Source organism: Hylaeus volcanicus, chromosome 6 (assembly GCF_026283585.1).
Source record: "Hylaeus volcanicus isolate JK05 chromosome 6, UHH_iyHylVolc1.0_haploid, whole genome shotgun sequence".
NCBI lineage: Eukaryota > Metazoa > Arthropoda > Insecta > Hymenoptera > Colletidae > Hylaeus > Hylaeus volcanicus.
The window spans coordinates 1692217-1711014 of record NC_071981.1 but is presented as its reverse complement, the minus strand read 5'-3'; the positions used below and the strand labels follow the sequence as shown (position 1 = coordinate 1711014).

The 18798-nt window shown below is 36.7% G+C and overlaps 1 protein-coding gene across 1 annotated transcript in view; it reads right to left on the bottom strand.

Annotated features, from left to right (window-relative positions):
- LOC128879009 (neuropeptide CCHamide-1 receptor-like) overlaps window positions 1–18798 on the bottom strand; it is a 42694-nt gene that overhangs the window by 8953 nt on the left and 14943 nt on the right. The window contains exon 2 of the mRNA XM_054127770.1: window positions 9232–9310. The gene's annotated coding sequence lies outside the window, so the exon portion shown is untranslated. The remainder of the gene's footprint in view (window positions 1–9231; window positions 9311–18798) is intronic.

Here is an 18798-nt window from a genome sequence, read left to right as displayed (position 1 = left end):
ATAAGTCACGACATTTTTGGGACAATACTTTCTATGTCTATAATACTTTCGTCATAATCTAAATATCCGATTTAATCCTCCAGGTTCATATCACGACCCTTTAGAATTTTTTAAATAAAAAGGAATCCCATTTTTTAAAAGCGTTCGAGAACCCTGCGCCCTTCAATGGAAAGTTTAGCGTGCTCGTACGCGTCTCACGCTGCACGTAACCCGTTAATAAGGAACGCTCGAGACAAAGATTCTTTGAACTCGTCCTCTGGTACGCGGACGGACTTAATGAGAGTTCCGTCGCTCGGGGTGTGTATCGAGCAGAAGCGTCATCAATAAATTCGCCCCGCAAAGGGCTCCGGTTCGTTGTAAAAATGCAGAGGAAACGCGAAGTAACTACGTGACCTCGTTAGCCCGCCCGGAGGATTTCCATCGTATTTCTTTTTCAATCGTGGCTCCCGCGATCTCCAAGCCGTGAACCACTCAGCGAACCCCTGTAATTTCATGGAAACTCGACGGTTCGTCGACACGGGGTTGCTCTAAGCCGGGGCGAGCTCGTTTGCGCACGATTTAAGTCACGCGCTCCACAATGTCTTCGACGCGCTGCAAAGCTTTGATTCGGCGAGCGTTTTTGTTTTAGGCACCTTTGAGCACCGCGGCGACGCGGTGCCTTATGTTTTTCCGTGGTCTCGGGCCTGAGAAATAATACTCTTTCGAGATTATGCGAGCTTTTGCCTGCGTGAAAAGAGTTACCGGAATGTTTGCTCGTCTCTGTTGGTTCGCGCTCGATTTTTTGTACCCTTGGGTAGTTTTTGAAGATTTAATTTCGTTTTGAAGGAAGGAAATTGACTACTTTTTGAGAATTTATGGTAGGAGGATTTTATGTACAGTGGAAAGTTCGAATTTGAACGCGTGAATATTTCCGTTTCGAAGTATGGGTTCTGAAAAGTATAAGTGATAAATATTGTAGGAGTTTAAACGAAAAATAAGGTATGGTGATTCGAAACCACGCTTGTTGGATCCGTAGTCGATCGCTTTACTTACACCACCAATCCCGTATCTTACGTTTCATGTTCTTGTTTGAATCCTTATTTTCGGATATGGGAGGCGTGGATAGTACAATATAAATATAGTAATACTCCAAGTCAATCGAACCAGGAGTTTACTTGAGAAATAAAATTGAGCTTCTAATAACCCTGATACTGATACAAATTTTTGGAATTTATAATATGAGGATTATATACCGTGGAAAGTTCGAATTCAAACACGTGAATATTTACGTTTCAAAGTATATCTTCTGAAGAGTATAAATATAAAATATAAATATAATAATACTCCAAGTGAATCGAACCAGGAGTTTACTTTCGTTGAGAAATAAAATTGATATTCTAATAACACTGATACGAAATTTTTAGAATTTATAATATGAGGATTATATACCGTGGAAAGTTCGAATTCAAATACGTGAATATTTACGTTTCGAAGTATATCTTCTGAAGAGTATAAATATAAAATATAAATATAATAATACTCCAAGTGAATCGAACCAGGAGTTTACTTTCGTTGAGAAATAAAATTGATATTCTAATAACACCGACACTAATACAAATTGTTTGAAATTTATTCGCAGCGAAGACGATATTATGGGCGGGTGTTAACTTGTGCACGGCAGGGGAGCTATCAAAGCTGCTGGTCAGAGAGCAGCGTGGATTCAGGAACTAGGGAGTTCCTGAAGTTAAATATCTGAAAGTGCAGTGAGCGTTGGAAGTTGGGAACATTCGTAAACGAAGCTAAAATTGAAATAGTTGGATAGATCTGGCGAATGCTAGAACGCTGAAGAACTACTTTCCCACGCTGATCTGTTTTCAGATATGGCGGTGATCTCAGCTTAAAGTATGAACATCTCATGTCGGTGGCAAAAGTTCGTCGTGATCTTCGTTCCTAAGGAAATTATTTCACCAATAGCACGCAACGCATGTACATGACTTAACCTGTTAACTGCAGAATTAAGTTTTAAAAAATAGAGTTACGAAATCGAGGATTATATTTTTATTTAACAAAAGAAGTGACAATTCGTTTCTGAATATGTTATTTTTACTAAAAGCTTGAAACGAGAAGAACTGAAGAAAGAAAATAATTAAAAAGATTAAAAAGAATTAAAAAGACGATATTAAATTAGTTTATTAGCATTGCCGACTAGATACATAGCTCTTAACTGGTTAATTCTCAACTTAAATTCTCGAGCAACCCCTGCAGTGAAAAAATTAAGAACGTCTGCAACGTACAGAGGGCCAATGGCGCGAGAAAAATTGGCATAAATCGTGAAGTGCCCGTTTCAGAGGAACGTACAGTTGGAATTGAAAAAGGGCATCTTAAATTCAGCTTAGCGCGTGTCGTAGAGAGAAGTACATATTTGATCATTCTCCTCGCTTTTCTTCTCGGCAGGTCTCTTTTGTGAGCTGCGAAACGACGAAAGCGTCGTTGCTATGCCTCTCTGCGAAAGATAATTCGAGCTCGTGTTTACAGGACACGTACAATTGTTGCTTTGGCGACGGGGTTTCAGCTGCATTCAGCCCGTTAAATGAAAACGTGCTCTCGAAAACTTACGTCGCTAAAGACAATAGCCGTCCATTGCGTCACGAGATAGCCAACGTCGTTCCTAGAAACGGGCCTCTTTCAAACACCGTGAAACGATGCGACTCTACTTTAATATGAACGATTAAATTTCGCTCGAGCGGTTTCTTTGTCGAGCGCACTCGAGACTGACTAATTATAAGCAGGATCGCGATAGAGGCGATGCGATTTCGTGGAGGTGCAATTCTACGTTGAATCCTTATTTAAAAGTCGCGTTTCATTGATATCGGTAATAGGATCAGCGACCGTTTTCTTTTCTACAATTTTCAGATTTCATCTCACCGTGATTTCCCACTGACGCGCAATTTCGCGATAAACGGAGGCAATCTACAAAAAGCACCAGAGTAATTTTGGAACGTTTATTGGACGAAATATATTTTGAAAGAAGAGATTTTACTCGATTACAGGATGGCTTGTTATACATGTAAGTTGAAACTAACAGGAAATGATTATAATAATAATTGCTTAAATGGCGATATTTTCAATGTAATGTCTTGTCAATAAATATATGGACCTTTATCATTTTTTATTAATAATTAACACTTTCCTAACAGGTAGTCTGTTAATGGACTTGTTGAAAGAAGAGATTTTGCTCGATTACAGGATGGCTTCAAATTAAACATGTATGTTAAAAATAACAGCAAATGATTATAATAATAATTGGTTTAAAGTGACGACATTTTTAATGTAATGTCTCATCTATAAATACATGGACACTTATCATTTTCGATTAATAATTAACACTTTCCTAACAGGTAGTCTGTTAATGGACTTGTTGAAAGAAGAGATTTTGCTCGATTACAGGATGGCTTCAAGTTGTTATACGTGTAAGTTAAAAATAACAGCAAATGATTATAATAATAATTGCTTAAATGGCGACATTTTCAATGTAATGTCTCATCCATAAATATATATACACTTATCATTTTCGATAAATAATTAACACTTTACTTAACAGGCACCCTGTTAATGGACTTTTTGCAATGACAACCAATATGTGTATGAATAAATGTATCAAATAAAAATAAATGTAAATAAATAAATATAATAGTAAATGAATAAATGTATCTTTAAGAGTTTGTAGTACTTTCTTCTTAGAAACGAATCAAAAGAAGAATGGACACCATCGAACAGGCGCCAGTGATCGTTTGATTGCGTGTAGTATGGCCGCTTCTTGCTCAGCGATGACCTCCTCGATGTCGGGTCTCGCACGAGCGGGGAGACAAAGCTTGTAGCTCGTAAATCGACGATGTAGACATTTAGGACCATTGAACGAGGCTAATTGCGATAACGGCTTGATAGGATTAACAGGTGGAACGTAGGGTGTACCGCAATGCGTGATACGAGCGCGAAGCGTGTGGCTCTGCGTGTGAAAATAAATTGGAAACGTCGAATAACTGTCTCATTTGCACCGTACTTGGTTTTCGAGGAGATACGATTTGAGGACCAACAGGTATACAGGGTGTGCAAAATGTTACAAAGCTTCTTTGAAACTTATTGTAGTATAAAATATTGCACTGTGGAAATTGTGCTTCAGAATCATCTCAGCTACCCTTTCCTCTAATTCCAGTTCTTACACTAATTCTGAGACACAGTGCAATATTTTATTTATACAATAAGTTTCTAAGAATTCCGCTTTGTAACATTTTGCACACCCTGTATTTACTTTTCTGTAAATAAAATCCTTATCAATACAGCTATGGTTTCGTAATAATACTAAAATATCTCTTAAACTAATTTTTAGGAACAAGTACATTGCTACGTGTTTGTAAATAGTATCCTCATCGATTGATATAATGAAAAATATATGATCCAGAAATAAATGACACTATCTTTTCTATCTTTCTATTTCTATATCATCTGTCTATCCCACATTCTCTATCCATCTATTCTATCTATTCATATTCGTTGTCCTGCACACAAATACTATCCCGGACATTGGCGAATCTCCTTCAATTTGTAGCGGTCAAGTGTAAAATAAAGACGATGTATCGTCTTCCTGGGTATCGTCGAGCGGCCAGAAGAAGGAAATGAAAGGGAAGGATGCAGATATCGAAGAAGCGTGGAGGGTCGAACGATATTTCATTCGCGACATAAACGAATGTCGTTTCTCCTGTAGCACGTGCGATAGCGACGAATGATTTTATTTATCCATTTCTATTAAAAGCAAATTTATTGACCTTTACTTCATAACTTCTTTTTTTAATTTCAGAGTGTCCAGAGTATCCACCACCAGCTTTTCGAGGATTGTACCCGTTTTCTTACGAAAATTACGGAACAAGCAATAGCATCCACCTGGCACACGTAATTTAAATCGCCTTTCCTTAATAACATTTGAAACACATGAAAATAACATTTCGCAACTGTTTCCTCTATGTAATATGTTTTTCCTCAAATTGCAAAATTTATATTTCTTCATTATTTCTTCATTAGTTTACGCGTTAAATTCTGGCGTTTCAAATGTGTTGTGCGTCATCGCGTATTTTAGTGTTTACTCTAGCTTCCGCTGTTATTTATTTTGCAGTAGCAGCAAAAGTTGAGGTAATTATTCAAATTTTACGCTTGATATTAATAGATACGTTGTAAATATTTTGACGAGTCTCGAACTTTTTTAGGTGGAAAAAGGATCACGGAATCGCGCGGAATTACTAATTGAGAGGCGAGGAAAATAATCAAACGTTAAGCACATGGCCCGACTGCGGCTCTCAAAGTAGCTTTACTTGCAGTTAGCATCGTTTGCACTCGGTGGAATGTGTAAATAGTTGGCTGCACGCGCGCGGAATACTTTCGTTTCTCGAAATTGAGAAAGTTCTTTAGTAAACAATCACTGCAAATTAAGCGCAAATTCTGCAAAAACATTTTCAATATATCGAGGTTTCAATGTTTTCTATTACGACTATTCCAAGATTTATATGGAGTATTGGTTTCTCAAACTATCGTGTAAATTTAACGGAAAATGTGTATAATTTAGATAGATGTTTAATTAAATTTATTTATTTCAGAGTAAACAATCACAGCTCTCTGCAAATTCAGGACAAATTCTGCAAAAACATTTCCAATATATTGAAGTTTCAATATTTTCTATTACAACTATTCCAAGATTTATATGGAAGATTTATTTCTCAAAATATCGTGTAAATTGAACAAAAAATTAATTATTTATTTATTTTCTCAAAGATTCACGCTACCCTATTAACAAATATTAAAAAATGCAAAAGAGTGATTGATATTCAAAAGCATTATTTACCGGGAACTTTCACCCGCGCAATTACGTCACCATTTAACATTTAACGATGATGAGTTTGCAGGTATTGTACATCAAAGCAAATTAATCGAATCGTCGATTTGTCGTTAGGAATTAATTTAGATAATCAATTAGCGGTAATCGCGAGTAATTTCCGGCGATGGGATTTTCAACTGCGTAATCGATTGATTAATTGAGAAGAATCGATCGACTAATGACCGTGTGAAATTCCGTCGATAATTAAAAGAACGTTGCCGAGGGGTATTTATAATTTGTAGCTACGTGGAACGGTTATTCGATTTATTGGGAATTACAGTGCTTAACTTTCGATTCCTTTACTTTATTGGAAACGTACAAATTTCACTAAGGAATAAGATTGCTTCTAATTAATCCAATTATTTTTACGGTTTGTCGACTTCTTGCCGCTTTATAATCTCTTACTGGGTCATCCGTATCCTTCTCGCGATTCCTTTAACTTTCGAGACAAATAAAACGTTGATCTCGAGGACGGAAACTCGGTTAAAACGCTGAAAACGAGCCTGTGTTCACGAATTTATTATAAATAAACGGTTCGACGAAATTGATATTTCGTACACGTACCCGGGGTGAAACAGGTTTTATTGTTTCGACGTGTTAACACCTCTAAGCGAATCGATTTTTCGATTCACACAATTTGTCCATATGACGTCGTTCAAACTGGAATTTAGGCGGTATAACGTCCGTTTGTACTTTCGGTGTATTCGTGAATTTGAAGGGTCGAAATTGCGCCAACGCCGCAGAAACGTCTATCAAAAAATTTAGTCGTTGAAAAAGAATCCTCGCAAACGTGCAACAAAAACAGTCCTTCAACGTGACCCAATTCTCAGGGTGGTTTTGAAATTTCCTACGAGTGGATTAACCGATAAAATTGTTCTAATACCATGGCGAGGTTTTCGGGAAATTTACTTCGATTTTTGGAATGGTCAACTTCATGGAGACAACTCTCATATATAGATTGATAAATGAATCGAAACTTAGATCACCTTTTGTCTACTTTAGATTTTAGAATTCTTTTTTTTTTTTAACATAACATGTTCGAATAATCGTGGAATTTTAAAATAAAAGGGTTATTTTTAGAGTTTTGAACTCGGGTTAAATATTGAAAATACATCTCATTAATTGACCTGTCCACTGCATGTTAAATTAGGAGAGGGAAAAGCAATAAACATATAAAATACACAAATATATTTATTAATATAATACATGGCAAAACCGGGGACCGATCACACAGCTGAACATCAGGCAGCAGTGCTACCAATCCAGAAAACGTTATGAAAGAACATGTGTAGAGGGCGAATTAATCACACTTCACAAGGCATACCAACCCTTATGCTCAATACTGCACAGATCGACTCCAGTTTGCGAAAAATCTTAAATTTAAGCGTCAAAGCACTCGGTATAGTCATAACTAGATCTTTATGCAAAATAAAATCTTCGCGAACGTGCCTACAAGAATTGAACCTAAATAGGAATTCATTTTATTCTGCAAATATTATAACACGAACTTTACTTTCAATATTTTTTATACTCTAGCATATTGCTTGCATTTTGTAGTTTCTTGCACATTGAAATTTCCTATAAATCCATAAAGACCCGCAGTCTAGTCACAACATTTTCTGCTTATAACAAACGTCGAAATACTTTTGGCCATTGAACAATAAATAATTTATTCCAGATTTCATCGCATTTCTCATTTTTTCATTTCACGGAGATAATCGATTCGTGCAACGAACGGCACGAACGTAACGCGAGCACTTTCCTTCGTCATGGAAAGCAAAGCACGTTCGAATGGAGTGGAGCACATACGGAGGATTATCGGTGAAAAAGTTTCAGCCGAAAAAGGATGTTTTCGCAATTATGCCGCGCCGAGAATGGCCTCCGTTGTTCCCCCTGTTGCGGATCATCCTTAGAAGAATATAGAGAGCAAACCGTGGCTAACCTTGTAGCCATTTCCGCGAGGACGTGAGCGTAAACGTCGAGTGGGAAGCTCGTAAAGTTGAGAAAGTACCCTACTCTTGACCGTCGACGTCGTTGAACCACCCCCGCGACTGCCAATAGAGGGTTTCCGCAGCGCCGCGAATATACACCCGGTGTTTCGACCCCTGGTATTATTCCACCGGGCATTTATGAGGATACCGTGTAGCGGAATTTCGATATTTATGGAGCACGATGCGATGTGACGCCGGCGTTAATATAAACGAATGCCGTAATTGTATCGCGGTTCTACAGGTAATTACATAGCGGCGTAATTCAAGCGGAAACGTTAATTATCAAAGCATTCCGCAAGTAATGCGAACCTCCTGACTGTATGGAATAAACTGAAAATGCAGTCGGGGAGAGGGGGACAGAAATCAACTCACTGAGGTATGCCACTTTGGACGCGTGAAAATCATAGCTATGTACAGGGTGTCCCAAAATTGTTACAGGTCCTTGAAAGGGGTGGTTCGGAGGGTGATTTGAAACTGCTTTTTACTTAACCAAAATGTCCGAGGCTTCGTTAAGGAGATATTAACAGAAAAGTCCGAACAAGAGCGCGAGTACCCCGTGGCGCCGGTCAGGCGCCCGCAGTAGAATAGGCTCGCGCTAGACAGACACAGTAGCACAGGCTACGCGCTAGACAGCCGCATATCTCCTTAACTAGCATCCGACAACATTTTCGCTAAGAAAAACCCTGTATACAATCAGTCTCATAAATATTCGTACACTTTATATCTATTTAAGAAATTTGTTTAAATTAAATGATAAGAGTGATGTTTCCAAGGGTATGTTTGTATGAATATGTTGATGTATATATAAATATATATATACATAATATATAAATGTATATATATCTATATATATATCTATATATAATCTATAATATCTATATATATATATAATTATCAAAGCAATATATGTACATATATTACAGATTATATATTTATATATAATATAAATAAATAGTATATAATCTATACTATAACCTTATCTATGTACATATTTTTAATTCATTTTGTAATATAAAAATTTCATTTTCTATTATTTAATTTAGTCTACGAATATTTATGGTATTGACTGTATATATTCACTATTTTTTTGTTCAGAAAACAATTGACCCAATGAAATATCTGTTGCTGGAGTTTATTATACGTACATTGAATACTTTGAAAATAATTTTTTAGATTCATTAAATTAAATAAGATTTTTGTTAAACAATTAGACAGGTCGTTTACTTAAATTTAGTTTTCTTCAAAGTATACAGTATTCAAAATATACCCCGCCCTTAGAGGTGGTTTTACCTAACTCTCCTAATTAATATTAGTATGTTTGCGCAATGTAAACTGTACCTTGGGAATGTTCAAATTAAGACTCGCCTAACTCGGGTCACTGGTGGTCCATGAACGTGTCGACGACGGTCCGGGAGCTCTGAGAAGAAAAAAAAAAAGAAACGCATTATGTAGTGGAATAAAGGAAATGCTTTCTGTAGTATTTTATTCTCATTAAAAACACCCACTAGAAAGTTTCCTGTCGTCGCCGGTAAAATCATTCTAAAACAAACTGGAACCAGAAAGCTTAAAAGTTCGAAATAACTGGAATTTCCTATTCATTATTCATCCGTTTTTGCTCTTCTTTTATTAAAGTAGCATAAAGTGGCAAATTTTAATGGATTTTTCAATTGCACGAGACAGTCTTATTTAAATGCTAAGCAATGAGGAATTTTCTTAACCTTTTTGACCATAAAAACAAAACTGCCCTTCCGTTTACCAAACGGATTAGTTTATATAAAAATAATACACTTGTGGTATATTAATAGCGTGTATTTCTTTTGGAAAAAATTTTTTATTGTTATTACAGTATGAATTGCGAGCCACCCTTTCATAAATTATTACGACGATTCAAGTCAAGACGATTATACCGGTCGTACGTATTAACCGCGTATGCCAAACATAAACAGATTATCTGCGTGCAAGGGTAGTGCAAAGATAAGTGGGGATAACGTTTGTGTCGGTACGTATTCATGTTCCTAAGCTACCACGTATGCGCAGGATCGCGAAATAGGTTAAATTTCTAACTACAGAAGTTCTTCGACGATAATAAACGACAAAAATGTGTTCCAATTTAAACCAACGATTACGATAGTGTCGAGTTTCACTAACGAAAAAACAAGAAATTCATCTAAACTCGTCATTAACCAAGCATATCATTTAAAAACAACAAATTTCAAACAAATCATCACATTGTGACAGTATCTCACATTGGACCCTTGATATTTCTATTCAAATGAATATGTTCACGTATTTTATATTCATATTTGTATTTCCTATAACTCAACCAACAGGAAGTCACGTCCGATGGCGAACAATTTTTAGTTTGAACCGTGTAACAAGGAACGTAGGACGTAGAATCTGAATGAATTTAGAATTTATGATTTCGGAACTCTCTTATATGAAACGTGGAGCACGTTGCAACCATGCTTCAAGATTACATCCATGGACGTATTTATAGAACCCAGCTGCTGTTTATTAAAGGTTTTTTTTTTTCTGGGACAATTTCTGTGATAACAAAAGCCGTCCTTCTTATGGAAAATGAAACGTGGAAGGCACGTCGTCCTCCTCGAAGAATCGAATTCACCGACGCGTGTAGCAAGGAGGATTATTCGATCAGGGGGTGAAACTTCGAGGACAATTATATAATCCGATCGGGGGGTGCCGTGCGCGTCGTCATTTGCATGAAAACACGTGTTCCGTTTGCCACTATCGATCCTCCCTGGCACGAATTCCGAGAAACGTGATAAAAAAAATTGTCACGCCAACCTTTAATCGTTTACCCGTGTTATTTTATTCTATTTACCCTTTCGCTACTGCATAGGACGCCTACGTCACAGTAATTGTTCCAATTACGTCTAAATGTTACATTCAACAATTTAAATTGGTTCCTTCGGTATTGTCTATTAATGATTGTATTATAACATTGAGAATAACTATGTGTTAGATGAATTAGCATGAATAGCATGAAATCATCAGGATTCGATGATGTGTAATTTATTTTCACAGGCATGATTAGTTGGGAGGATTGCGCAACACGAGGACGCCAGAACAATCATCGAGAGCCGAACTCAAATAAACGGTTAACGCCTCGGCAGAAGTTTAGTAGATGTAGCGCGTACGACGCGCGTCTGAACAAACATGGCACATCCTCCTGCGGGAATATTCACGAATACACGTTTCGCGAAATAAATGTATTACCCAGCCAGTTGACATGTCGCTACATTTGCGAAATTATTTCGGTTTCAAACTCCACTCTTGAGAACTTCTAACTTCTACATTTCTAACACTTAGAAGCCTCATTTTCCAAATTAAATTTCAAAAAAATATCAACGTATTTATTATTTGAACAATTATCACAGCTGACGTTTATTTTCTTTTAACTTTTGTTCGAAAGGATATTAAAGTATTAAAAACGAACCAATTGCAAGTGTACAATTCGATTTAAAAGGTATCAAATTCGAAACTCAAGACATCTAAGGATTAAAATAATTTTAAATAATATTAAAGAATTTCATTTTTCGCTAAAAATAATTTCAGGAACGACTCATCTGAAGTCATAAATATTTCAAATAATTAAGATACTTATTCAAAATATGCTCAAGCGTCGTTGTTTCGATGAGTGACTGTGAGACGACGATTTTCGTGTTTCGTCAGTCATTACAGTTTCCGTATGAAAAGGGTTACTTTCATTTCTAAAAGTGACGTAACGTAATATCGTCACTGGCTCTTAGTCTATAAGCCTCGTGAAGAGGTCTCAAATTCGAACATTCGCTTCCATGGCTCCTCGAGTTCTCATCTCCGTATTTCCATCGTGGCGGAAAGCATTGCGAATTTTCCCCGCTGGAAAGCTCTCGGATTTCCCCTCCGCGGTGGAAATCAAGTAGTCGAGCGATCAAAGTTGCGGCGAGAGAACAGATTCAATTCGCGGGAATGCCGACAGACAGCCGTAATAGGAGGTTATCGAAGCGAAAGGAAACGCCAGATAATTTCCTTCCACATATCGAAACGATCTGTCGGAAAACAGGAAAACTGATAGCTGAGATTGGTGAGCGCTTGCAGCAAACTCAGATTCCTATCCGTTACTAAACGAGTCTTCTAGAGATATCGCTAGAGAATATCTTACAATCGAATTGGAAAATTGTCTTGCAATCATACTTGAATCATTTTAGAAGCATTCGCCTGATTATCAATTATAAATGACTCCCTTCCTCTTTGCATTAACCCTTTGACTCCAAAAGGCGTCGAGAAATGGGCTCAGAGAAATGTTTATATTCGTTAAATCAATTTTTCAAAAATGTCAGCTTACAGTGAATGATGAGACGAATTTTTTGTATATTCAGAGTTTATTCATAGGACGCTTAGTTTCGAAAAAAAATATTGAAAAGTTAGAAGTTCGTTGCAAAAATTGAATTTCAGGAGAAAGGTGTTCTAAGTTTTCAATTTTTATCTCCGAGACTAAACGTCCTATGAATAAAATGCAAGTATAAAAAAGTTTCGTTTTGTCATTCTATATAGGCTGATATTTTTTTTTAAATTCGATTGTTCAACTGTTGTTTTTTAAGACAATAGCAACAGGATCAGACCACTACGAGATCTCAGGAAAAAGGTATTCTAAGTTTTCAATTTTTATCTCCGAGACTAAACGTCGTATGAACAAATTGAAAATATACAAAAAGTTTCGTTTTATCATTCTATATAGGCTGATATTTTTTTTTTTTAATTCGATTGTTCGACTGTTGTTTTTTAAGATAATAGCAACAGGATCAGACCACTACGAGATCTCAGGAAAAAGGTATTCTAAGTTTTCAATTTTTATCTTCGAGTCTAAACGTCGTATGAATAAAATGCAAGTATAAAAAAAGTTTCGTTTTGTCATTCTCTGTAGGGTGATATTTTTTTAAAATTCACACCTCTTGAATTTCCAGTAAAAACAAACAAGTAAGGATATACGAGCTGAAAGTTGAAACGTTACATGGAAATAACACGTTGAAGACTGTTAACCGAGTCCTAGTACGAGTTGGCGAAGGATAAAGATAAGAACTGACCGTTAATTGGTCGTGAGGCATCTGGCACAGCTAATAATCCCGGTTAATGATACGGTGGCAATAAAGGAATTTTCAAATTGCTAGTTGGGAAAGGTAATCACCTCCTAATTGGATCCCCGTTGAATTTGCACCTTTCCCGTTATTCCCACTGCTATCGTTAATCTTAGTTACCTCCTGTTCGAGTTCTTTCACATGTTTTTCAAGAAAAGTAACGTCTGGTTATGTCACCCATCGTCGGGAGCCGAGGAGAGATGAAAAATGGAGTCCGCTGGAGGCGAACCGTTTCAGACTGTTCGAATCGCTTCCCTCTAATTATCGCCGAGCATGGCGAATGATATTTCACGCTAATGGTTTTCCCAGTATTTTTAATTGAAATCGGAACTTTAACGGCGCGCAAGGTACACTTCTTCAGACGACGCCGCTCACTGGAAAAACAGGACACTTGGATCGAGTGACCGTGTCGTTTTCTACGATATATTTTCTATCGTTCGAGATCTCGTAATTTACGTGTCTGGAAAATTGGATTGTCCTTGATATTAATCCATTATTATAAATAATGAACCTATTTATATTATAGAATTATTCCGGCAACTGTAATAGTATTTTTAAAAGATATGCACCGTCTTCGATAGTTTTACTGTTATAGAAACAAATTAACACGTTCACTGCCAGACTAATACTCTTGAAAATTTCTGCTGCGATTTAATTTTGTTTACACAGTTTTGGAAACTGCGTAATGAAATATTTATTTTGGTACTTAGTTTCGTAACTTCATCAAAATTCGAGTATTCAAGTAAAGTTTCGAGTATTCGAGTTTCATTTAAATTCATTTTCTATGGCACTTAACTTTCAGAATTAATAGTTTTCGTTTTTCAGTGAAAAGCACCGTCTTCCCATGTATGGGTGACGTGGCGATCAACGTGTTAAAAAGTCAAATTGAAAATGGCACAACCAGGATGATATTCCGTGGTAGCCAAATACTGGAATCAGTTTCAATATTTCCCCACGGATCCAATATCCATCCCTCCGCGTGCTACGTCTTGGAGAACACCTTGGAGGCGGTTATAGAACGTATATTATCATCGAGTCTAGCAGAAAGCTGAAAGTGTTAGTAACTTTTCACTCAGGCTCGATAAAGAAACGGGCGCCTTCATTTTTCTCCGGCGAACGTTTCCCCTTTATCCAGACGTATTTCCATACCTTTTCCCCAGCTTCTCCCCTTTCCGTCGATCCAACGAAAGTGTTTATTAACCCTATTTCGAAGAACGGGACGTGTCCCTTTCGCGGTCATATTACAGAGCTCAGCGTGAACTGAATTTTCAGAAAAGTTGGCGAAATGTCATTCGGTGCTTGCGTCGACAAACGCCTGGCTCTCGCAACCGCGCGCCTCGTTAGGCGTTAATAATTTCTATTCATGGTCATCGAGAGACCGAGGGACGTGTCGTCGCTGAACGGAGTAATGAGCACGTTGGCTCAAATTTCCAGATTAAGCAGCGCACTTTCATTCCTGTTTAGCCCTGCAATAATGCGCGATGCGTTTGATTGCTGGTCCATTAATAAATTCCCCGAAAGAAATTTATTTGATATTTTTTATGTTGGATCAAGTACTCAAAGAATTTTTAAGAAATTTAGTTAAATGCTTTGAGCTTCTTCTAGGTCCTCTTCAGGGATACTACAGAAAATTAAATTAAATAATGTTTTGTAGAAATAAAGTACACGTGAATCTTATTGCATTGGGGAATATTTATTTAACAAAAAATTGTTTATCACATCTGCAATCACAGTGTTATCTGCAGAGAATTTATCTGAAATTTTTGATATTGGATCATGTACTCAAAGAATTTTTAAGAAATTTAGTTCAATGCTTTTTCGAAGTTTGAGCTTCTTCTAGGTCCTCTTCAGGGATACTATAGAAAATTAAATTAAATAATGTTTTGTAGAAATAAAGTACACGTGAATATTTATATATAATATTCACTAATATTTATTAATGAAAAAAAATTTTTTTAGCAAATCTGCCACCACATATCTGCAGAGAATCTGCAAAAATGCAAAAATATGTAAAATATCGACAGTAATATACACGGTGACCTATTGAAAAGGTAAAAAATATTTTCATGAAAACCTTTCGTTGAAAATATGAATTTGCATAACCATCCGCAGTGTAGCGATCATTTTTCCTGTCCTCGTTAATAAAAACAATCCCGTGTACGAGCACCCAGTGGCAGGTACAGTCACTTATTGTTGGAGTATTAATTAATTTGCGAGCGAGCAAATAACTCAGAAGGAATCTCTTTTGCGAAGTACGAAGTGAAATTCATGTAATGGAAATACAAAGGACGAACGAGTTTGTTCATCGCATCGGAAAATATAAACAGACTGTGGAAGGAACGTTGCATTTTATATACGCGAACTGAAAGGGCGAGGTTCAGGGAATACGGCTCCACTTCGATCTAATCTAACTTAATCCTCAATTTATAAGCCATCCTAAACGTAAGATGAATGATGGAATGCCGCTGGAAGAAGACGAAACATGGTATTATGGAAAATCGGTAGGAATAAAACAACGAGCTACGTGTTCGAGCGTACAGCGAATAATTTCAACGAGATGTTCGCAGTTTTTTTTACGTGTTAATCAATTTTCGCCAAGAATAATGAAAAAGCTTGAAAAGCAGTATTTGCTGTAAGCAATCCTTGGTAAATTAAATTTGATTGGAGATCCATTGATAAATTGTCCAGGAGAAATTTATTTGAATTTTGTTTATATTGGCTCGTGTACTTGAGGAATATTAAAGAAATTTAGTTCAACGTTTGGAGCTTTTTCCAGGTCCTCTTCAGAAAATTAAATTAAATAATGCTTTGTAAACCTAATTGCATCGGCGAATATTTATTAACCCTTTATTTACCGACGGGATTTATAAGCCCTGTCAATTTTCTCATTAACTCATTAGTACTGTATTAATTAAAAGCTTTGAAACCTATTGTGACTTTCAAGTCCACTTCTACGAAGCTTTTCTTCTTTTGGAAGCTCGTTAGAGATAATTAAAGATGGACTCTTAGATTTGAAAAACGTTTGAGAAATTCAGTAAATTAAGGGTTAAAAGAAAAAAGAATCTCATCAAATTTGCCAGCACAACGTTAAAGAACCTGCGCAATTTTGATAAATCTAGTTAAATTCTGAGCAAGGATAAATCGAGAGCGGTCCGTTCAAGGAAGCGTCACCCTCTTTGTATCTTATCCAGTCGAAAATTGTGTTACTAAAAATTGAACGGGAAAAGAGGATGCAAACGGAACTAGTAGTAATTTTTCCGTCAAAATGGAACGAGCAGTGGAAAATTGGAGTTCATTGTAGCGACGTTCATTCGGGGACCTCGCGCGTCAGTAAATTACACGTCCCAGAACGTGAAAAATGCTGGATAGAAAGTACGACGGTATCTCTCTTACGCTTGGAAACGCGTTGCTAGCGTCCCGCTTCGCATTATGTAGGTATAGGTATAAATAATCGACGCGGAGTAGACTCAGCGGAAAATAAGACCGATGGAATGCGATAAACACCGGTGCCTCGTTGGAGGAAAGCCGCCATATTCAACAATTTTTCTTTCGAGATCTGTCGACTTCAACGAGGATGACTGGAGTTTTTTTAATGCATATATTGGATGATGGAAGAATAATTTTTACTTAGTTTCACAGGTATAGTTTAGCTTTAAATAAAAAACTGAATGTGAAACAAATTTTCATAATATTACATGTAACTTTGTTTGTAGACATTTAATTTATTTTCATTCATTAAGAAGACTAGAAATGTTATAATTTAACCCTTTGCAGTCCGATCTTTCTGGTTTCAGTAAATTATTATCGAGCCACAAGAACTTAAAGCTCGTAGTATTATTTAGTATTTAATAAAAACAAACGAAACACTTAAGGAATATCAATATGAATATTCTAAAATGCCAAGAATCACTTGGACTAACGCTAACTCTTCATCGACCACGCGATTTTGGTTGAGATAAGCCGAACTTTCGATGAACTAAGCGATCCACCCCTGACGAGTATCGAAGTTGCGAGAAAGCGGTATGTTACTGTCAGCAAAGTACGATTCTCATTCGAACTGTGTCATCGGTCCTCGCAACCCCCTAAATTTTCTCAAACTCGGTCGGTTCGGTTAATGGGAACCATTCCTAAAACATCCCCGTGGAAGCTACGTTCGAACGTGACCAGTTATGAATCATTCACAATTGGCTGCAGCTCGAAAACGACCTCAAGCCCGCCGAAACATTCCGCTGCTATAGAGGAAAACGCAACCGCCTCGTGGAGTTCCGTGGTATTCAAGAACAAACGGGATTCCCTGAATCAATCAGATGCATGCAATTAAGACGCAACATTAGAGCGTACTCTGTCGAAACGCGGTAATTGCTAGCTCGTAGCGTTCGAGTAGATTTTGCCTTGATTGCTCGTTCCGTTCAGCGCGATATTTTCCAAGAAACACGGTGAGCCACGAAACATCTCTTTGGTAAATCAGAACGTCTTCGCTTTACAGACGATGGGTCGATAAATACACATGTAGCAAAACACACACGTTGATTTGAATGAAATTCATATAGTTTATTTTAGGTATAAAAGAAGTAGTTGTAGATCGAAGGATTTTTCGTTTTGATGAAAACTTTAATTTTTTTAAACAATAAACATGCGGATTTTGCCTTGAAAATGAATAAGTAAATGATCAGAGGCCACCATTTCGTTAATTTAAGAAAAAAGAAGAAAGGCCTTCTGTTTATTACTAGATTAACTATTGAACTATTGATTTATGTTTGTCAGATTGATTTCAGATGAACCAGTAAAAAGTTATGATGGCCACCGGAATAATACTGTCTACAATAAATATTTTGTTTTGAAATATTCGTCGAATAAAGGTGAAACATTGTATAATAACTTAGTATTATTTGTTTTATAAAATATATTAAACTATTCCAAACAAAAAATTATTTAAAATACCCATTTCTTCACGCTGAACCAAACCTACCCCTTTAAGGGGTTTTTAAAATCACAATTTTCCAGTAGCTAAACACCCTGTGAATTAAATAATTATTCAATGAAATGTGTTAGTCAAACGCTTCTTGTTTAAAAAATTTCTGAAAATCTAGTTACCATTTCACATATCTAAAAATTTGCTGAATTGCTGTGCGAGGTATCGAACGAGGCCGACTTACAGAGAACGAGTTACAAAGAACCAGTTACAAAGCACTAAAGGGATTTTTTGATTATTCGTAGACTTGTAATATGGGCCGCAGGGTGTTTCTCTCCCTCCCCCACGAGCGAATCCTTTGTGATAGACGATGGAATAAGGATAGCATTTTGTTGTGTTGAGGGATGGGGATGGGGATGGGCTTGACTGGGAATAGTATCATACGCCTAACGGTCTAAATTGAAATTCCTTTGACTGGTATTAACGACTGTTTCCCATTCGCGGGCTCACAATTCGCCACTGTTAAATTCCCAGGACATTCGTAGGTTGGCACTGTATCTGTCGTTCAAGCAGTCGATAAATAATTACTCTAGAGAATCAATATTCCGTTTGTTTCAAATATTTTAGATAGGATGGAAGATGCACAGTGTGCTGAAGCTTCCAAAAGCTGACCAATCTTCAAAGCATTAGAAGAATATTATAAAATATTTTAGAGGAGGAACTATTAATAGAGAGTAGAAGATTTATCGATAAGACATTCTTCAGAGGATTTCTTAAAATTTTATATGGGCATGCACAGTGTGCCAAAGCTTCCAAAAGCTGACCAATCTTCAAAGCATTAAAAGAATATTATAAATT